At 43.9% G+C, this 21,748-nt stretch overlaps 1 long non-coding RNA gene across 2 annotated transcripts in view; it reads right to left on the bottom strand.

Annotated features, from left to right (window-relative positions):
* Positions 1-1,080: 1,080 nt before the first annotated feature.
* LOC147901394 (uncharacterized) overlaps positions 1,081-21,748 on the bottom strand; it is a 39,005-nt gene continuing 18,337 nt past the window's right edge. Inside the window, exons 2-3 of one of the 2 annotated variants that reach the window (XR_015541195.1) lie at positions 1,810-2,012; positions 1,081-1,561 (exon numbers count right to left, since the gene is read on the bottom strand). This is a non-coding gene — a long non-coding RNA (uncharacterized LOC147901394). The remainder of the gene's footprint in view (positions 1,562-1,809; positions 2,013-21,748) is intronic. The other variant, XR_015541196.1, reaches the window with a different exon arrangement.

Genomic DNA, 21,748 nt, shown 5'->3' with positions numbered 1-21,748 from the left:
AGAATGATTTGCAAACTCCGTGAGAGAGAAAGAGAGAGAGAGAGGGGAGAGAGTGGGCGGGAGAGAGGAGAGAGGAGCGAGAGAGAGGGGAGGAGAGGAGAGAGAACCAAAATAGAAGCGGCGAGGTGGCAACAAAGTGTGTGGGACACTTTTAAAGACAAGAAAGTGTGTGGGACACTTTTTTAAAGAAAAGTATACGAAGAGCGCGGCCTGAAGACACTGGTAACAATTGGCTTTTTTCAAACCATGATGTTTTCTCTCTGAGCTTAATGAATTCGGTTTTGCACACCAGTTACCGTCAACTACATGCATACGTTTTGGAACCTACCTAAACGTTCTTCAATCCGTGTTACATTCATCAACCTCTTCTGTAACAAAGAATAACTATCCGTATTCGCAGTATGCATGCAAAGACATCCGATTAACAATTCATACTGAAATGGAAAAATCTCCCCTCAGTACCTCGGATAACTGAACGCACACCCTTCAAAGATATCTTCTTGGATTCCGCCATATCCATCAGACCTTGACACAGACATTTGAACAGATAATCGTCAAATCGAATTAAAAAATCCAACATTCTCAACGCTACGCAGGAGATGCTATAATTCAGAATTGCTCACGATGGCCTAATTCGGAATTCACAAACTATGAAATGTATCTTCATCGTTGAGCTTCTCGATGACAACCTCGTAAAGAATATTGAAGTAATAAAAGCAACGGAAAGGAGCTGAACCAGGAGGTAGAAAAGAAAGACAAGAAAACATGGAAGACAGTGGACGAACGGAAAACAAAGTGTCTGAGCTACAAACTACGGGATAGAAAAGAGGATGAAGATTTTCGTCGCTACAGGTGCAATGATTCCGCCGGAAAACTATGAGAAGAATTAACAAGTACCGTGAGAACAGAGACCTTTCTCAAACTCCCCGCTACTAGTATCCATAGATTCTCCTCAGCCTACTCATCCATCGTCAGAAACCGCCTGCTCCGCTCGTGACATACTGATTAGCACCTCCTCACAAAAAAAAGCACGGGCTAACAAGTAGACGCAAAAAACAGGAGTCGAAAATTCCCATGAAGGAGCATCCATGCAGTCCCCCACATAAGCGACAACAAGTGAATCAGAGTGTGGACGAGATTGGAGCAAGGTTGAGGTCATAGAAGAAAGGAAGACTTTGACAACCCTGTTACAGGTTTGCAGGCGACAGCCGTGAACATGTCGACAGGCAGCTGCTGTGGAGCACAAACCCGTCTTCTGATGTCACATTCGCGAGCAAAAGCATCGCAACAGCAGGGCGGAAGGATGGGGAAGTCCATGGATGAACGGAGCTTGGCCAGGCAGTCCGTAGAGATGTCGGAGTTGCCAATTACCGTCTTGTGGAAGAAACGTTCGAGTATAGAATGGACGACGTCTAGAATGTAGAGGCGTGGTTCCTAACAGAAAACCGACTGTTTCATCATATCCAGGCCTACGCCCTCGCTGGCTTCACCGCCATGGTACTCCCTCTCCTCCTGCATTCCACCTTTTCTCTCCATGGTTCCCCTTCCTGGCGAGTAGAAGCTGTTCCATAAAGTATCAAATGAGATAGAGATAAATAGGGAGAGCGCCGCACGGGTGAGGAATTGTACATTCGCATTCTCCTTCTTGCGAGAGAGCGCATTTGCATTTTTCTTCTCGTAGTTCTTTGGTTGGTTTTCCCTCTTGTCATACTTTCTATGTCCCCATAGTTTCAATTGGCATGAGAAATGGCATTTCATTTCACGCGAGGTCGACATCTTAGAACTCTTTAGAACAAAAAGCCTGATTACCATTTTATGGAAGACATCGTAGCTTGAAAACTCAACTCCGGTTTTGCTTCCGGCGTGTTCTAGGTCCTTTGGATTTGGGCGTGTAGGTGCTCCCGATCTACCGAAGCCTTGGTGTGTTTCCTCTAATGAATTTAAGCGTATCCTTCTGGTTGTAGGCTTCGGAAGGACCGGAGCTCAGCACGCGTGCTCCAACTGCTCAGGAGCTAAAAGACGCCAAATCGGAAAACGATGAAAAGGTTGTCGATTCACAGACCAGCATGAGGTGATACAACTCTTTCATCTGGGTGTGTTAGTGCGTCCAACAAAAATCAATTTCGATGCAAAATGTAGACTTTGAAAGTTGACTAAGTTTTCTCTTGAAATCGTCATAGGACGCAGGAGAGCAGACAAAGGAAAAGACTCAAGCGCAGGAAACTGATGTAGCAGAAGTTGAAGCTGGGGAAGACGCAGAAAGTGAAGAACGTCACAAGCTCACTGTAAGTGCTTCTTCCGTTGAGCTTGGCGGGTAGAACGAGGCAACGGTGAACGTTTATAATCCCCTCTTTAGAAAACAGTTTAGCAGTCTCTACTTCCTACCGTAAAGAAGGATTGGACATTTATTTGTCTGCATGCTTTCAATCATAACGGCATAACAATGACGTATACGCCCCAAGGACTCATGTGGCAAATTAACTTTGGGTGAGTGGAAACACAGGAGCAAAACTGTTTTGGAACTAGTATCATATCGCTTATTACCATTCATCGTGTACAATTACTGTTTTTTGGTCGCTCCTCAGGAAGATGACATAAATACAGCACCCATAGATTTTCGTTTTCCCACTTCGAATCAAGCAAGGCACTGTTTTACACGTTACATCGAGTATCACAAATAAGAAGCTGGCTTTGCAATGTTTATCGTAAATCTTGCAGAGAGCAAGCGTTTGAGCATGGCTTTTGGGCATGCATTTAACTGTTGTTTAGCCAATCTTTAAGGTCTGCAGTTGCTTTTGTCTTATATGCACAATGATGCAGGACACCGTTGCTAAATCCGTATTGGGATAAGTGTACCATGACCAGCGCTTGGTGTTGTTTTTAAAGTCTTTCTCGAAGTGTTTATTTTTTGGGAAGGTTGCCTAATGTGAATGAAAGATGTGATTTTACTGTTATTCATCTTAAGGTTTGTTCTAAAGGTTTGAATGGCAGTTTCTGTCCTCATCTTATTGTGCCACTGTTTTAGAATTTAAGTGTGTTCAAAGGTCCAAGGTCTCTACATACTAAATATACTCACACATCATAAAAGGACATTTAGACCAACTTTTTGATGGATAGACTTAGAAGGTTACCCCAAGTACTGGGTGTTGAGAAATAGATGATCATAACATCCAATACCATTGGGGCTATGTGGCTCTACATCTCAGGAGTACATGCTGTTCATGTTCTGCCTCCCCTGTGGGGCAGAATTTGCAGGTTCTTTCCTTTCTGGGGATCGTGGGTCTTGCCCGTCTACCCCTGTCTACTCGAGATCGTTGGAACTATTTCTGATTTAGCAGATTAGATGCCTTTTAAATGTTGAAATGTCTTCCCCAAGGTATTTCTGCATTCCATAAATATCCATTGAGTTTACTTCTTGCTTATAACTGTTTTTTTGTTCTTGGCTTTTGTCTGAGTTTCTTTAGCATTTTCTACGTAACAATTTCCCTTATTTCATATGCATCTTCTGGTATATCAGCGGCTCTTATATCTCATGATTCCATCAATTTCATTCCCTCTCTATGCCAGCCCATGTTCTGTGTAGCTTCCATCGTCTTGTGTGGTATCCTACTAGCGTCCATTTTCTTGAATTTGTTGAGGTAAGCCATGAATTGGCAGAATGCTTTCCCTTCTAGAGGTATAATACCTGTTTCAGCCAGTAGGATCGGGTAGGGTGTCTGTGCCTTGACCCCTAGCTCCCCTATCAAGAAACGTTTATGTATAGTTTCTATTCTTTCAGCCCGGGTGCCCATGTGGGACATTCGTAAAGGATTACTGTCTGCGCAAGCATGGTGTACAAAAACTCTCATTTCCCAATCCAGAGAGAGAGAGAGAGAGAGAGAGATTTAATTCCTGTTTTTTTCAAGGTTCTCTTTTGTTTCTTGATTTGTTTGTTTATTTTTGCTTGGTCACCTTCTTCCTTTCTTGTTATCTTTCCCTTTTGTTTAATTGACGTATTTTAGTAAGCACTGGATTTGCCCAAGAGACTTCGCAGGTCTTTAGAAACCCAGTATAGTTGCTTATGCTTAGGCACAGGTGACGAGATAAAGCATTGCTTTGCTGGCTAGCCTCTAGGTATGTCTACCTTTTGTTTGTCCACCTTTTTTTTAAAGTTCTCTTTTGTTTTCTCTTCTATTCCTTTATTGTAGAATTTTAGACTTTAGAACAATAAAAATGAGAATTTGTACGATTGGATATATTCTAGTCTTACAAAGATATATATAGGATGCAATACCATTGGGGCTGTGTGCACCAAAGTGGAGTGGATTGTCTAAGGTTCTTGTTGTGTGCTAGGCCTATGACACATGTAGGTGCTATGTGGCAAATAATTGTAATCACCTCCTTGCATGTGAGACACTTGGAGGTGGGGTGCTTAGTGCAAGACAAGTGTATTCTTCCATTTGCCTATTTAAGGTCTTGTACATAAGTGTGTGAGACATCTTTGTGAGTTAGCTCGTCTTTGTATCTACTTTGCGATCAATACAAAACTCATTCCACATTCCGTCACATTCCACGCTAGCTATTCCTCAAATTTTAACAGTACTAGGGGCTATTTCGAGAGCAGAGGGATCTTGACATATTACATATGGTAAACTCTCTCCTCTAGTTGTAAGTACGTTCTAATAGATTTTTGATACTACTATTTTCTCTCTTCTCCCTTTCTTGCTGTCAGCAAGTTGTAAATACTTCGGGTAAGTACGAAGTTGACCTCTAATGACTATAGTTAAAAGAGTTCTTTGTTTATTTTACTATGGTTAAGGAGTTTTTGAGCTGTGCATGTGACCGTGGCCTTAGAAGGCTCCAGAATTGCCTTGTCATTGGCACGTAAATAGGAAGTAGTTAGAATAATTACAAGTGGCACATGCCAAGCTTGGAGGGCTGGTTCTATCCACACGTTCTCTCTCTTGTAAAACGTAATTGGAAATTTTGCAAGTTTCTTCTAGCAATAAAGATACATTCGGGGGGGTTCAATCCTGGATTTGGTTTTTGGACCCTTGTGTGGTGTGCTGTGCATAGTCTTATGCTAATTTACTAGCAGCACTTCCGAGCAAGAACATGAATTTCAGGATTGAATTTCAGGGCAGGATTGCATTGGTATCAGAGCATTAGGCCTCACCACTTTCTTGGTGGTGGCGATTCCGATTGGGGAAGAAATGTGTGGAGTGAGGCAGTCTTGTGGATGATATGGCTCACGGCTGGTTGGTTTGATATTAAGTGGGGAGCTTTTACTCCACTTAGCTCGAGGATGTGTGCACTAGGCACCCAATTCTTTGAGTCATTGTCCCCGAATAGAACTATCCTCTTTTGTAGGACCGCACATCCTACTGACACGCTAACGAATGGAATGGTCCGAAAATAGGCGAAGCTTAAATGGGGTATTTTGCGCTAGAGAGAGCGCAAGGAAAAACAAGATCAATTTCATTCATGTGGTCTACCCTAGATGGTGGGCGGGAAAGGGGGAAAATTGCAAGCTGAGAGAGAGAGAGAGAGAGAGAGAGAGAGAGAGAGAGTAGAATAGAATAGAATGTTGTATTATCGTCCTCTGGGGGCCGAAAAACGACCCATGGGACCTCATCTGATCAGAGAAGATACAAAAAAGAAAGTCTCTGTCCTCCAAAGAGGAAGGGGTGATAAAGTAACACAGTATCACTGCTTTATAGCCTACGACATCGTGCATTGTTCTCTGTGCTTAAGAATCCTACCAATAGAGAGAGAAGGAGAAGGAGAAGGGGGGAGAGAGAGAAAAAAGGGGAGAGAAAAAAGTGGAGGATTTCAAGGGATGAAGAAGAAGAAGAGAGGAGAGGGAGAGAGAGAGAGAGAGAGGTGGAGAATTTCATGGGATAGAAATAGAATACTCACATGCTCCTCCAATCAATGCATGCCAAAAAAAAGTGAACATAAAAATAACTAAATACTTGATTTTTCTCTTTGAAGGCCAAACAATTACTAAGGCCTACCCATTGGGGGCAGGCCAAAAAAGTGGAAGCAGACTTCGAAAGAATCTGCAAGCAACAGTCCGCTTGAAGCTCTCCTTTGGGGGTGAGAAGTGCAAAATCTGAGCTGCCCTGAATTCGTCCTTCCGCGATCTAGGTGCGTTGTCTATGGCGTACCAACTTCACCTGCTTTGAGGCAGGTATAGAAGGCAAGGCGTCGTAATCAGGCACGTTCATTTGTAAGACGGTGTTGTCACCTAGCTTGCGGAAAGGCGCCTCTATTGTTGTGCCAGCCCCACGGCAACAACGTCGGTAGTGTTGCAAGGGGACTTATACGTACTACTCTGCATATGTACTTTGTGAACACAAGGAAAAGCCCCGTTGCACTCCTTGCACGCCATATACATCTTTAGGACACCTCAACCACTAGGGGATGCACGATGATGAGAAGCTCATTGTAGGCCTTCGAGATACATTGACCTCAAGCAACATATTGGCAACAAGATGCTTCTGTTGGCTCAATGGTGACAATCTTGTCTAGAACTGATAAGTGGAGAAAGTTGGTTGAGTTGATTCAAAGTTGAAGACCTGCTATCATGAAGGTCTCTTTGCGCATGTTATGCTCACCTCACCACTGCCAGGTTAACTCATAGCTATTGTTAGTGATGTATATCTTGAGTTGGGCTAGGGGTGCTTAACTAGTGGTAGGGAGAGCGTACAATTGCAAAGTAATTGTTGATTGGTCATCGCCAAAGCCTTCGGACTGTTTATATTTAAGGAGAAAAAAAAGATGTCTCGCTCCAAGGACAAGGGAAAGACACAGATCTCAGGTACAACTGAGATTTATCCTATGTATAGTCAGATGCAGAGGGATCTGGAGGAGACAGTAAAGACCCGAATGCAAGAGCTGGAAGCATACTCAATGAACCTATGAGTCTAGCATTTCTTTACTACAGATGGCATGCCAAGCCTGTCACATGATGTTCCTATGCCTCTAGTTAAGGTGTTTGTTCATACGATAAGAAAGGATGACCGTAAGGGGAGGTCTCATTCTAGGAAGAAGAGGATGCGGCATCACGATACGTCCTTAACTTTTGCCCCTCTTCTTCCAGTTCCGGGGTTAATGTAACTCAACCCGGGGTTAACTGTGGTTAAGTCAAGTAATAGTTTGGTGGTGAGGGACTGGCTAGAGGAAATGCAAACTTCCTAGAAGTTCCTAGGGGTAAATTCTAGGTGCACCACTAGGTCCTAGGAGCAAGGCAAAGGCATTAAAGAGGGGTTCTAAAGTTGGGCCCAAGGACAACCAACCTTGGTTAGGTGGGTTAGGACTTTAATGAAGGGCCATTTGTCATGCATGTGCTTCCACCACCTACCATCTCTGTCCCTCACCCTCCTGGAGCATTCCCAGCCTGCAGAGGAAGCTGGCACTGGCTTGCACTCACCCTTGGTGTTTTGCTGAGTCTGACGAATTCAAGCTGTTTTCCCTCCTGTTGCCACGCGTTTCGAGTTGCACGCTCTCTCTCCCACACTTTAGGCTGCTGCACGCTTCCCAAGGCAGTCCGTATAGCCTGTGCGGGCTGCTGTATGGCATATTAAGTGTGCTGTACGATGCATTTAAGACATGCCAGAGGATAGTGTTGATGCATGTGAAAGCCTTGAGGCTACTTTGAGCACAGTTTGCAATTGGTTTGGATGCTTTGATGCTTTCACTTGGGTCAAGTTAGAAGTGAATGCCTAAGGTTGCCTTGCCATTTGGATCTTAGTGGTGCATTATGGAATAGATGCCCAGAAGATAGTCAGAGGAATTGCAAGAGGAGTATGCAGAGATGAGCCCCCTGGTGTAACGCATTTCCATTCAAAAGAATTAAATAAATACCAAAAGGGGCGCGGCACGCCAAGGCATTTGAGGCCAGTGGGTGTCTTGTGTACTGTTTTCATCGAGTAGGGGCATTCTAGCCTCCACACACCTGTTTTTCGGTTTATTTTTAAGGAATTTAAGTAAAGGAAGTGTTTGGCATGATGCATTGTGGTTGTATTAAGGCATTTGGCAGTTTAGCAGAGGTTCACCGCCCTTTAATTTCCTGAGGGCCGGTTTTAGTGGTTCCATTGCCAGGATAGTCACCATCTTTTCACAGGGGTGAGCCCTGAACCGCTGAATAGTTGTGATGTGTTAGTGGGAATATACCTTGGCACTTCTGAGTTGGGGCTGTTTTGGATACAAAGAATAAAACTATCACAGTCGATGCTAAGCTGAAGGGAGAATCTATTTTTTGTTGTATCTTCTTCTACCATTGGCAATGTAATGAAAAAGAACCTTTCAGCGTACTTAGTGTTTGCATCTGAAAAACAGCTAGTAGAAGAAAAGTCTAATTTCTCTAAGCTGGAAAAGCAGCAGACAGATTTTATTTTTCAGTTTAAGGGGTATTTTTCTGGCTCTCTTCCATAGAAGTTGCCCCCAGAAACGCCAGAAGATCATACGATAGACATAATCCTTAGTAGCAGCCCATCTAACAGACCTCCTTACAGGGTTAGTGCAGCCCAGCAAGAAGAAATCATGAATCAGGTCAAGGACCTGTTGGAGAAGGGGCTGATTCAGCCTAGCTCTTCACCCTATTGCTCACCTGTGCTTTTGGTCTAGAAGAAGGATGGATCCTGGCGGATGTGCATTGACTACCGAGCCCTCAATTAAATCACAATTAAGAACATATTCCCTATACTTATATTTTGGATAGGGTGCAGGGATCTGGAATGTTTAGCCGCATTGATCTGAAGAGTGGTTATCTCACCAGATCATAATTCAGCATGAGGATGTGCACAAAACAACATTCCGAACCACATTTGGTCTGTATGAGTTTCTTGTCATGCCATTTGGGTTGACGAATGCACCTGCCACCTTCAACAGAATGATGGACATAATTTTTAGAGAACACCGAGCCTTTGTTGGCACTTTCTTTGATGACATCATCGTGTTCTCTCAGGATGAGGCTGAACATAAGAAGCACCTGGCAATTGTTTTTGAGGAGCTTCGGAGGCATAAACTGCTTGTCAAAAGAAAAGTGAAATTTTTATGCATGGGGTCCATTTTGTCAGACATTGTTTCCAAGGATGGAGTGAGGATGGACCCCACCAAAGTAGAGGCTATCAGGAATTGGCCACACGCGAAGAACATCCATGAAGTACATAGCTTTCTGGGCTTGTGCTCGTACTACAGGAGAGTTATCTGATATTTTGCAGAGATTGCATCACCACTCCATGCCTTATAAAAGAAAGGGGTCACTTTCAGATGGGATACCACTGAGATTGCAGCTTTTGAGAAGCTGAAAGAGAAACTCTGCTCCGATCCTATTATCATACTGCCCGATCTTCGCAAACCCTTCACTGTCCAAGGCGATGCATATGGGAACAGCGTAGGTGGGGTACTTATGCAAGACGGTAGAGTGGTGGCGTACGAGAGTAGAGTGCTCAAGGACACTGAAATGAACTTTGGCATCTACGGGAAAGAGATGTTGGCGGTCAGGTCATACATGCTCTTTTGACCTGGAAGCATTATCTTTTAGGTGCTGATTTTTATGTCCAGACCGATCACCAATCCTTGCGGTACTTTCTCACTTAGAAAAAGCTGTCTGAGAAGCACATGAGGTGGGCCAACTTTCTTTCTATGTTTCATTTTCAGATTGTGCATGTGCATGGAAAGAAGAATGTTGTTGTAGACGTACTTTCTCGAAAGCCCACCCCAGATGCAGTGTCCATTAAGCTGCAAGCTTCAGCTGTTACCATTGCATTGGTCAGGGCCAGAGGCATGAGCACTATTCTCTTAAGGAGGGTTTTCTCATGATGCATGGCAGATTGTGTGTCACACACTAGTTGAGGCCAAATTTTTTGACCGAGAGTCATGCCCCACCTTATGCAGGGCACAGAGGCATTGATGCCACCATCAAAGTTGTGGAGCATTATTTCTTTTGGCCGGCATTGAGGCGGGATGTCGAGACACATGTCAGGACATGCATCACCTGCCAGAAGGTGAAATATGACAGATAGAAGCCGGTTGGACTGCTGCAGCCTTTACCCATTCCCGATCGACCCTGGTAGAGCATTGCCATGGGTTTCATCTTCGATCTTCCACGTACATCATCAGGATATGATGGGATATGGACTAGTATTTGCAGAATCAGCAAGCAGGCCCACTTTATTCCCGTACGGAAGAAGATTACAGTAGGTCAGATGCGAGATTTTTTATGTCTCATGTGTTCAAACATCACGGGATGCCTTAATCTATTGTTAGTGATCGAGACCTGTAGATGACAAGTCTTTTTTGGGGAGGTAGCTTTGAGAATATGGGTATCACGCTGAATTTCTCTCTCTCTTTCCATCCTGAATCTGATGGACAGTCAGAAGAAGCCAACTCCACTGTCCTTGATCTTCTCAAGCGTTTGGATCAGCAATCGAATGGGAGCAATTTCTGCCACTTGTTGAGTTTGCGTACAACAACGCTGTATATTCATCTACATGGAAAGCACCATTCGAGATTGTGGTGGCAGGAGAACCTCCCATTTTTAAAGTGGACAGATTTGTGGAAAGTCTAGAAGCTGCCTGCCAAAAGGTCAAAACAGCCCTCTAGAAAAGCCAGGACAAGCACAAATGGTCAGTAGATAAACATCGCCGCCGCTAGCTTGTCTTGAAAGAGGGCGATTGGGTGCTGCTGCGTTTCCAGAAAGTGCGACTCAGGAGGATGAAAGGCAAGGACAAAGTGTACACAGAGCTGAAGATCATGTATTATGGTCCTTTCCAGTCCTTTCCATCTGAAAAGATTAATGATGTAGCTTATAGGCTCAAGCTACTCGACCATTGGATGATACACAATGCCTTCCATGTGAGGTTATTGAAGCCTTTCCATGGCGATGTGCCTGCTGACCTGCTTCACGAGGATCAGCCTGAGGTTGAAGAATTGAATGAAATTTTGGTTCCGGAACAGATTTTGGCACATATGGGAAGAAATGTAAGAGGTAGAGTTTCCCATTGCGACTTGGTGACGTTCAAGAACTATCCTGCATTGGATGCGAAGTGGATGGAGGAGGGTGATCTGGCAGAGTCACCTCGGATTTTGCAGCTCTACCGAGACGCATTTCAGCTTGAACCCACTGCGATGCAGGCTCCTACAGGTTCAGCAGAGCAGAGATCTGGAGTATTGCTTGGTGCTTGAGAGGAGGGTAGCACCCCCACTTCCTTGATACAGACTGCTCACGTATCTGGAGATCGCTTGGTGACACCGATTGTCTCACCCGAGATGCTGCTTGCTGACAATATTTTTGCCATGAGGTCTCCACGATGGGTGTTTGCGACACTCCACAAAGTGGATGCATTGATGTATGGATGGACTCTTGAGCTCTCCTGGCCCATATTATCATTGCAGGTTGTATCTTACAGATGATGTATATTTTGATATGGGCTATTTTTGCCTATTTTCATTATTCTTTATTTTTCCTATATGTTTTCAGCAGTAACCTGGGTAGTTTGCTATCTTAAGAGGAGGGTATGTCACGGGGACGTTAAAAGTCTAATGTAACTCAATCCAGGGTTGATCGTGGTTAAGCCAAGTAATAGTTTGGCCATGAGGGACTGGCTAGAGGAATTGCAAACTTCCTAGAAGTTCCTAGGGGCAAATTCTAGGTGCACCCACTAGGTCCTAGGGGCAAGGCAAAGGCATTAAAGAGGGGTTCTAAAGTTGGACCCAAGGACAACCAACCTTGGTCAGGTGGGTTAGGACTTTAATGAAGTGTCATTTGCATGCATGTGCTTCCACCACCTACCATCTCTGTCCCTCACCCTCCTTGGAACATTCCTAGCTTGCAGAGGAAGCTGGCACTGGCTTGCACTCACCCTTGTTGCTGATTCTGACGAATTCAGGCTGTTTTTCCTTCTACTGGCACACATTTCGAGTTGCAAGCTCTCTCTCCCACGCTTTAGGCTGCTGCACACTTTCCAAGGCAGTCCGTACAGCCTATACAAACTACTGTACGACGCATTAATTGTGATGTACGACGCATTTAAGGCAGGCCGTACGGACTATGGATCTGAGGTACGCCATTCGAGGCAATTGTATGGACGTCTAGGAGCTATTTTTGAGGTATTGTCAACTGAGGCACGGATCCCGAGGCGAGTCATCTCCAGGACAAACATTCTGGATGCATTTCAGGATAGATATGTTGCCCAAACCTCTACAACCCTTTCTTGCCTTCTCTGTGCTCTCTATTTGCCTCTCTGCAACGGGTATTTGGTTTTGGTCATCCATTTGATTGCCTTTTCTTGATTTGAAGCTATTTGCAGTGTTTTTCTTGTGTTTGGAGTCCTTTCTGGCTCCCATAGGGTCAAGCAAGCACTCAGAAGCAATGGTGTGCCTGGGGAAAGGCCAAAGAACAGTGTTGATGCATGTGAAAGCCTTGAGGGTACTTTGAGCACAGTTTGCAATTAGTTTGGATGCTTTGATGCTTTCAGCTAGGTCAAGTCCGAAGTGAATGCCTAGATTGCCTTGCCAATTGGATCTTAGTAGTGCACTATGGAATAGATGCCCAGAAGATAGTTGGAGGAATTGCAAGAGGAGCAGTGCAAGGGTGAGCCCCCTAGTATAAAGCATTTCCATTTAGAAGAATTAAATAAATACCAAAAGGGGCACCAAGGAATCTGGGGCCAAAGGTATCTTGTGTACTGTTTTCATTGAGCAGGGGCATTCTAGCCTCCACACAGTTGCTTTTCGGTTTATTTTTAAGTGAATTTAAGTAAAGGAAGTGTTTGGCATGATGCATTGTGGCTGTATTTGAGGCATTTGACAGTTTACCAGAGGTTCACTGCCCTTTAATTTCCTGAAGGCCGGTTTTACCACCTCCTCGTCTTCTTCTTCGACATCACCTGGACCTAAGGCAAGAAGAAAGAGGTCATCCAAGGGGAAATATGCAGCAACCAAGGAAGTAGAGCCTTAGGAATTTAAAGAAGGTGATAAGTTAGTGAAATTTGCCACCTATAATGGCCAATATGGTCAAACAGAAAAGACTATGCAATTCATAAGGCAATTTGATGCTGCCTTTGGCTCAAAGAACTTTCGTGAGTCTTCGAAAATGCGCATGGTCAGTTTGTATCTGACAAGGAGAGCCAGTGCACGGTGGAGTGCACAAACGACAGATGGTTCCGCTCCAAAAGATTGGAAGGGCTTCAAGAAAGCCTTATACAAGTAGTTTATGCCTAAGCAATTCAGAGACCATGTCCTCCTCAGTTGGAAGAGTTTGCATATGGATGCAAGAGACATAGAAGAGACGTATAATCAGGAATTTTGGGATGCTTATTTGCAGATTGCTCTTTTTAAGAAGGTCTCCAAAAAGACCCAGCTGAGGAAGTACAAGGCTGGTTTGACTCCCAAGATACAAGCTGTGGTTAATACCCAGCATATCAAAGGCATACGGCATACTATGTATTCAGCCTCAATGGCTAGTCTTGTAGATGTAGGATCCTGCTACTGTGCCATCACTTCAAGCAAGGACATCAAAAAAGAAAAGTTGAGGCCTATCCATATTTGAGAAAAGAGAATTTCCCAAGGTCGAGAAGGGCAAGGAAAAGGACCCACCACGGCGCTCTAACTCCTAAAATTATGAAGCCTCTTAACAATAATAAGCGCATGCAATCCCTCCCACATACAAGAACTAATTAGGTCAGACCCGCCGGTATTAACAGCACAATACTATGTACACAAGTTCGAAGGTTAGAAAAGACATCACAATTATAGGAGACGTTGAAGACTATTTCTTTGTTACTGAGTTCCGGAATCGAGGAAGCCAACATGACATGTGTTGATCTGGATCAAAGATGCTCCAATGTTACCAAACACAAATGTGATTGTTGACATCATCAAATTCATAGACCAGTACATCAGTACTGACATCAACATACTTGACTTACAAGAGAAGGATATTCAAATACACAGGCATTGGAAGACTTGGAGGAAACAAAAAAGGAAATGCAGGTTTGGCTTCCTGAGACCATCAATTGGACAGACAACAACCATCTTTCCGTTGAATGAGAATGAAGACATACAATCACATGCTGCAAACATTGAGCACCTTGAAAAAAACAATTCTAACAGATAACATTGTGAACATGGGTTGTCATGTAGTTTGGCTCACAGGGTCCCAATTCACTGCCTAGGATACCCTAGAAGCAAGTGCAAACAAGCAGTGCGGGGGAACTATACAACTAACGAATTCCTTGATACGTGAATATGTAGAAAATGCATGCATGCCAAACCTTGCAAAAAAACTCACCCCTCTAGGCAAGCATCCTAGACCGTCTGATTCTTTGTTACAGATGGTGCTCAAGGTATGGTTGATATCATGCCCGATGTTGACAACTGTGGCTGCATGGTGAACCTGCTGCCCTCCCATCACGAAGCTGCATCTGGTCATACAAATGTTTTAGGAGGTGATGCTACCTGTGGTCTCCTAGTCGTCGTCATGTGGTGAGAATTCCGGATGCTATTGGGAGGATGGGGTTGAGTCTTGGATGTCCTGGCTCCTCACTTTCTCTAAAGAGGAAAATTTTCAGTTTGAAAATTTCAAAGATTGTTTTTCAGATGCTTTGCCAAGGAAGTTATCCCCTAAGAGACTAGAGGACCACCAGATAGAGCTTAAGTAGGGAGTGAGCCACCCTACAAGGTTAGCGCTACATTGAGAGAGGAGATCATGGCCCAGACGCAGGACTTGCTGTCCAAAGAGCTAATGCAGCCCACCAACTCTTCTCCTTTCTGCTCCCCTGTACTTCTAGTTCAGAAGAAGGATGTCTTCTTTCGTATGCACGTTGATTATAGCGCACTAAATAAAATGGCTGTTGAGAATAGATTCCCTATTCCGCACACAGATGATGTGTTGGATCAATTAAGTGGAGCTTTAGGATTCAGCAAGATAGATTTAAAAAGTGGCTATCATTTAGTCTGCATACAACCACAGGATGTGCACAAGACCGCATTCCACACTACATTTGGTTTATATGAGTTTTTGGTGACGCCATTTGGGTTGACAAATACTTTTAAGAGAATGATGGATCATATCTTCCATCCTTATAGGCATTTCACAGGTACCTTTTTTTATGACATTATAGTCTTCTCGAAATTTAAAGAAGAGCATAGGGAACTGTAGGCCATCTTCTGGTGGTTCTAGTGATGCCCTATAGGCCATGGTATGTGCCTTGTAGGCATAAGTGTAGGCACTTATAGTGTTAGTGCCTTTTAGGTCACATAGGACACTTAGTCCTATGTGACACCTAGGACACTTAGTCCTAGGTCTAAGTACAAGGGTACAAGTACTTTGTACTTGTGTGTTATCATCTATCTAAGACTTTGACATGACGGCTATTCTACTTCGTCTCCTTCGTACCTGCACTCTCTCTCTCTTCTCAACGCACCTTCAGTGGTATCAGAGCCCAGCTTTGCTTCCTGTGTCTCTTATCCGTATTGTCCATACAACAATACGGACGTCCGTACAACCACATACGGATATCGTACCATACCTGTTGAGGAGTGGTTGCCGTACTGCATCGCACATCGCCGTACTACATCGCCGTCGTCGTACTGCATCGTCGTACCTGCGTGTCGTCGTACATCCGCGTCGCCGTACCTTCAGTGGTACTCGATCCGTACACCGCGATCCGTACTTGCGCCGCTGTACAGACCAGTACCTGCATTGTCGTACTATCTGTACTGACCCACGCAGATCTCTCGTACCTGCAGTACTTCAGATCCCCGTACCTTCAGTGGTACAACGTACGGCTGTACAATTGTACCGCCGTACTTAAGCTGACAGTACAACCGTACATCGTACTTGAGCTGTCTGTATAGCTATTGCTTCTCTCGAGACTGCCGTATAGGTGTTGCACGTGTGAAGTCTCTTGCAGGACTTTGGTAAAATTTGGGGCTTTCAATACCTTCAGGAGAGATTCGGGATTTGGTCTGCAATTTCTTTTTGATTGCAGTACATTGAGTCTCATTTGCAGGACATTGAGTCATTTTACATAACATTGAGTCACTTTTGCAGGACATTGAGTCAGATTGCAATAAATTGGGTCACATTTGCATTATCTCAGCAAAATTTGGGGCTTTTCTGCATTTGCCCTCTTTTTGGCCTATTTGCCCTCAATAAATTTGGGGCTTTTGCCTAATTTGCTCTTTTTTCTGCAGTGAACATTGTCACAGTCACATTTGGGTCAGATCTGCACTTGCCCTTTGATTTGGGTCTGAAATTTGCAGATATTTGCTGTCATTTTTGGGACAGCCAGCTATTTGTAGTTGATAGCCTTGAGGCTTTTGGGTTTTCAAGTCTTTTTCAAGGTATCACATTTGCTATGGCTGGGAACAATCAAGATTTATTTAAAGTTCTTCGTGAAGATGATAAGTTGGATGGCACCAACTATCCGATGTGGTCTTATCTCATGAAACATATTCTTGTTGCAAAGCATTTGTGGAATATTGTTTCTGGGGCTGATCTGAGGCCAGCCAATGCTATAGTGGTTGCCTCTATTGCTGGTCCTTCTACAGGGGGTACTCCTCCTGATGCCTCTTCCTCTAGCACTCTTGATGCCTCTTCCTCTAGCACTCCTGCTGCTGCTCTTCCAACTCAAGAACAGTCAAGATGGGATGCAAGAGATGCAAATGCACATTCATGCATTGCTTTATCATGCAAGAGAATCATTATTCCACACATCCGGTCTTGCAGGACATCAAAGGATGCTTGGGATAAATTGGCTTCTCTCTATCAGATTCGCAATGAAGCTCGTGTTGCATATTTGAGAAGGCAATTATAGGAAGTCAGTATGAATGAAGGTGAGTCAATGGATGCATACTTGACAAAGGTCAAGTTCCTCATGGAACAGCTTGCCAACATTGATGAGGTGGTGCCAAATTCACAGCTTGTCAGTACCACATTGAATGGACTGCCAGATACATATCAAGGGTTTGCTACAACCCTTCGATTAGTAGCCATGGGTAATCCAGACCACTATTCTTTTGATCAGCTAGTTACTTTGCTTTTGCAGGAAGAGCAAAGTAGAGCTAACAGACAAGCCATTATTCCTGATCATGCATTTGCTTCAGAGCAGACAGGAAGAGGCAAGGCTTCCAAGCTTATGGGCAAGCCAAAATCTGCGCCTAGCAGCTGCAATTCCTCTACGCATAGCAGCTGCAATTCCTCCCATGCATCTAAAAATACAGCAGATAAGGCAAAGAAGAAAAGATGCAACTATTGTCGCAAGCCTGGACATGACATTTCAGAATGCAGGAAGCGCATTTGCTTCGGAGAAAAAGAAAGCAGGATTGATAGTTAATGCCTCACATGCTATTGAATCCCATGAGCCAGTAGATGCTTCACATGCACATGCTCTTCAGGATGATTGGGCGTGGGCTGTCCATTGCTCATTTGATCCCTCCAAAGCTGATGCACTCTTTACTGCTAATGATGCTCAGTACTGGTACTTTGATAGTGGTGCTTCCAAGCATGTCACATCTTGCAGACAGTTGTTTCATTCTCTAGCTGATGCACCTTGAGGGGGGACTGTTACATGTGCTAATAATGCTTCATATGCTGTAAAAGGAGTTGGAGATGTGCAGCTCACATCCATTTCCAGCCATCCTGTCACTTTGACAAATGTTCTTTTTGTGCCTGGCATTGAAGTCAACTTGATTTCAATTTCAACAATTGCTACTTCAGGTTTCAGAGTAATTTTTGATGGCTACAGATGCCTAGTATATGATCTTCGTGATGACAATGCCGTAGTTCTCACTGGCACTTTGCAAAAAGGGCTTTATCACCTTGATCATCATCCAGCTGCACTTTCTATTGAAGCATTGGCTATTTCAGATTCACAGCTTATTGAAACTCATCTTTGGCATGAGAGAATGGGCCATCTCAATTATAGAGCTCTTGCAAAGCTACATTCACAGTAGATGGCAAATGATGTACCTCAGACTCACACAGTTTCCAAACATGTGTGTGAGGGTTGTCTTTTGGGTAAGATGCATTGATTTCCTTTTCAAAAGAATTGTCCAAAACTCTCACAAAGGAAATTGCAGCTAGTACACAGTGATGTCTGTGGCCCAATAAGGACAAATGCCATTGGGGGGTATAAGTATTTCATGACTCTCATTGATGATTTCACAAGATATTGCTGGGTATATCATTTAAAGGCCAAATCTGAAGTTTTCTTATGCTTTCAGAGATGGCTGAAAATGGTTGAGAATGAATCAGGAAGCAAGCTTCTCACCCTCAACATAGATAGGGGGGGTGAGTATATGTCAAAGGAGTTTGATGCATTTCTGTCTTTACGGGGCATTATTCACTCATGCACTACTCCTTACACTCCTCAGCAGAATCCTGTTTCTGAAAGGAAAAACAGGTCCACAATGGAGATGGCCAGATGCATGCTTAAGGCCAAGTCTTTGCCCAATAAATTTTGGCTTGATGCAGTAATGTGTGCCAACTATGTTCTGAATAGATCACCTACACGGGCATTGAAGACTTTTACACCTTATGAAGCATGGAAAGGCAGGAAGCCTTCACTCTCCCACATGAGAGTTTTTGGGTCTCTTGCATATGTTCATGTACCATCTCAGCTGAGACATATGCTTGATGACAAGGCAATCAAATGCATATTTATTGGCTATAGCAAGGAGAGCAGAGGGTATCGGTTATATCAACCAAATACTGGGAAAATTATTGTTAGTAGAGATGTGATCTTTGCTGAACATTCAGCTTCTCCTCTTGTGGACTGCAAAGCAAAGCCAGATGTTGACATGTTCAATGCCTTTGAATCTTGGTTACCTCTGCCATCATCAGAAGAGGATTTTGAGCAGCAACATGAGCCTCCTGCAGGCCCTCCACTAAGCAATAATCAGCCACTACCTCATGCTGATTTGCAGGTTTCTCTTCTGGCACAAAATGATCCCACTACTCATGATGCAAACATTGAAGAAAGAGCTGTGAATAGACAGCAAAGGCAAGTTCCCAGATGGCTTCTTGATACATTGAGGGACAGCAAACAAGATCAGCCTTTTGCTGCCCGGGCAAGATCAGGGAATAGACAGCATGGTCACTTTCTTGAGTTTGCCCTCCTTGCTACAGCTTGCAATGAAGAGCCTTTGTGCCATAAAGATGCTTTTGACAGCAAAGAGTGGATGGATGCAATGAAAGCTGAGTTACAATCTATTGACAAAAATGACACATGGGAATTAGTAGATCTCCCACCTGGCAAGCATGCCATTGGAACGCGGTGGGTCTACAAATTAAAAAGGAAATCTGATGGCAGCATAGATCGATACAAAGCCCGTCTTGTTGCAAAAGGGTATGTGCAACAACAAGGCATTGACTTTGAAGAGACATTTGCTCCCACATCCAAGATTACTACCATTCGATGTGTCATTGCCATTGCAGCCCATCATCATTGGCAAGTGCACCAACTTGACATCAAGACCGCTTTTCTTCATGGGGATCTGCAGGAAGAAGTCTATGTCACACAACCTCTTGGCTTTGAGGTTGTTGATTCTGAAAATAAGGTATGCCGGCTTAGAAAAGCCCTTTATGGTTTGAAGCAGGCACCCAGGGCATGGTATGCCAAAATTCATGCACACTTACTATCCCTTGGTTTTCAGAATAGTCCCACAGAACCCACTCTTTATGTCCGTGGGAGTGGATCTGATTTTTTAGTGCTGATTTTATATGTGGATGATATGCTCATCACGGGCCCAGATACTCAGCAAATTGTAGCTTTCAAGGCGGATTTGCAGCAGATTTTTGACATGTCAGACATGGGACAGCTCCATTATTATTTGGGCATTCAGTTTGCTCATGTTGAGGGGGGTATCATGATGTCTCAGTCCAAGTATATTGGACAGCTCCTTGATCGTTTTCAGTTTGAGGATTGCAAGCCAATCTCTACTCCAGCAGACCCTGGCTTCAAATTCTCAGCTCATGATGGGAGCCCACCATGTGATATCACTCTTTATCAGCAGGCTGTGGATGCCTTATTTATTTATGTCACACCAGACTTGACTTGCAGTATGCAGTATCTCAGCTCAGCAGATTCATGCACATGCCCAGTTCACAGCATTGGCAGGCAGTGAAGAGAGTCTTCAGATATCTCAGAGGCACTCAGGATATAGCCCTCTTCTATGGTGATCAAGGTTCACTTACCATGCATGCTTACACGGACAGTGACTGGGCATGATGTTCCGACACCAGAGTGTCACATTCTGGCAATTGTTTTTTGCTTGGCAATTCATGTATTTCTTGGCTCAGCAAGAAGCAACCGATAGTTGCCACGTCTAGCTGTGAGGCTGAGTACAAGGCAGCTTTCACCGCTACAGTAGAGTGTGTTTGGCTTCGACAGTTACTTACAGATCTTGGTATTGGCCAGACATCCTCCACTATTGTCTACACTGACAGCTAGAGTGCTTTGGCCATTGCGCGTAACCCAGTGTTTCATGCGCGTACCAAGCATATTGAAGTTCACTATCATTATGTTCGGGAGCAGTTGTCAGCATGAGACATAGAGTTGTCCTATCTTCCCACAGAGGACAACATCGCAGATATGTTTACAAAGGCACTTCCTCGTCCCAAGTTCAAAGTCTTCCAATAGGCTTTACACTTGGTTCCCTTTGTTACATGATCTGACATTCCTTGTACATTCATAGGTGGCTATATCCTTTTGGATGAACATGTGCCACCATGACCAGAAACTACTAGGTATTCTGAGATGTTTCCATAGTACTTCAGCCCATCCCATGGAGGGGGGTTTGTAGGCCATCTTCTGGTGGTTCTAGTGATGCCCTATAGGCCATGGTATGTGCCTTGTAGGCATAAGTATAGGCACTTATAGTGTTAGTGCCTTTTAGGCCAAATAGGACACTTAGTCCTATGTGACACCTAGGACACTTAGTCCTAGGTCTAGGTAAAAGTACTTTGTACTTGTGTGTTATCATCTATCTAAGACTTTGACGTGACGGCTATTCTACTTCGTCTCCTTCGTACCTGCACTCTCTCTCTCTTCTCAACGCTAGGCCACATAGGACACTTAGTCCTATGTGACACCTAGGACACTTAGTCCTAGGTCTAGGTATAAGTACTTTGTACTTGTGTGTTATCATCTATCTAAGACTTTGACGTGACGGCTATTCTACTTCATCTCCTTCGTACCTGCACTCTCTCTCTCTTCTCAACGCACCTTCAGGAACACCTTGCTATTGTCTTTCAAGAGCTTTTCATAGGTACCTTTTTTAATGACGTTATAGTCTTCTCGAAATTTAAAGAAGAGCATAGGGAATACCTTGCTATTGCCTTTCAAGAGCTGCGTAATCATCAGCTCTATGCTAATGGCAAAAAGATTGAGTTTTTCTTGGAAAAGATCCATTGTTTGGAGCAATGCGATACAAGTGGATCCTGCTAAGATACAAGTCATTCAAGAATGGCATGAGCTGAAAACTATTCATGAAGTATGCAGCTTTCTAGTTCTCTGCTCTTATTACGTAAGATTTATTAGGCATTTTGTTGATATTGCTGCTCCATTTCATGATTTAAACAAGAAAAAATGTTGCCTTTAGATGGCGTGCATCACAAAAGACATCATTTAATACTCTCGAAGGGACGTTGACTACAAAACCAATTCTTGTTGTCCCTGATCTGTACAAGCTCTTTGACGTGGATTGTGATGCATGTGGAGAATGTATTGGAGACTGCTCTTCATCAAGATGGTCA

The sequence above is a fragment of the Dipteris shenzhenensis genome, chromosome 6 (assembly GCF_047967505.1).
Source record: "Dipteris shenzhenensis isolate YYH24624 ecotype China chromosome 6, Dip_SZ_1.0, whole genome shotgun sequence".
NCBI classification, from domain to species: domain Eukaryota; kingdom Viridiplantae; phylum Streptophyta; class Polypodiopsida; order Gleicheniales; family Dipteridaceae; genus Dipteris; species Dipteris shenzhenensis.
The sequence above is the reverse complement of the archived record's forward strand: the minus strand, read 5'-3'. Positions and strand labels throughout refer to the sequence as shown.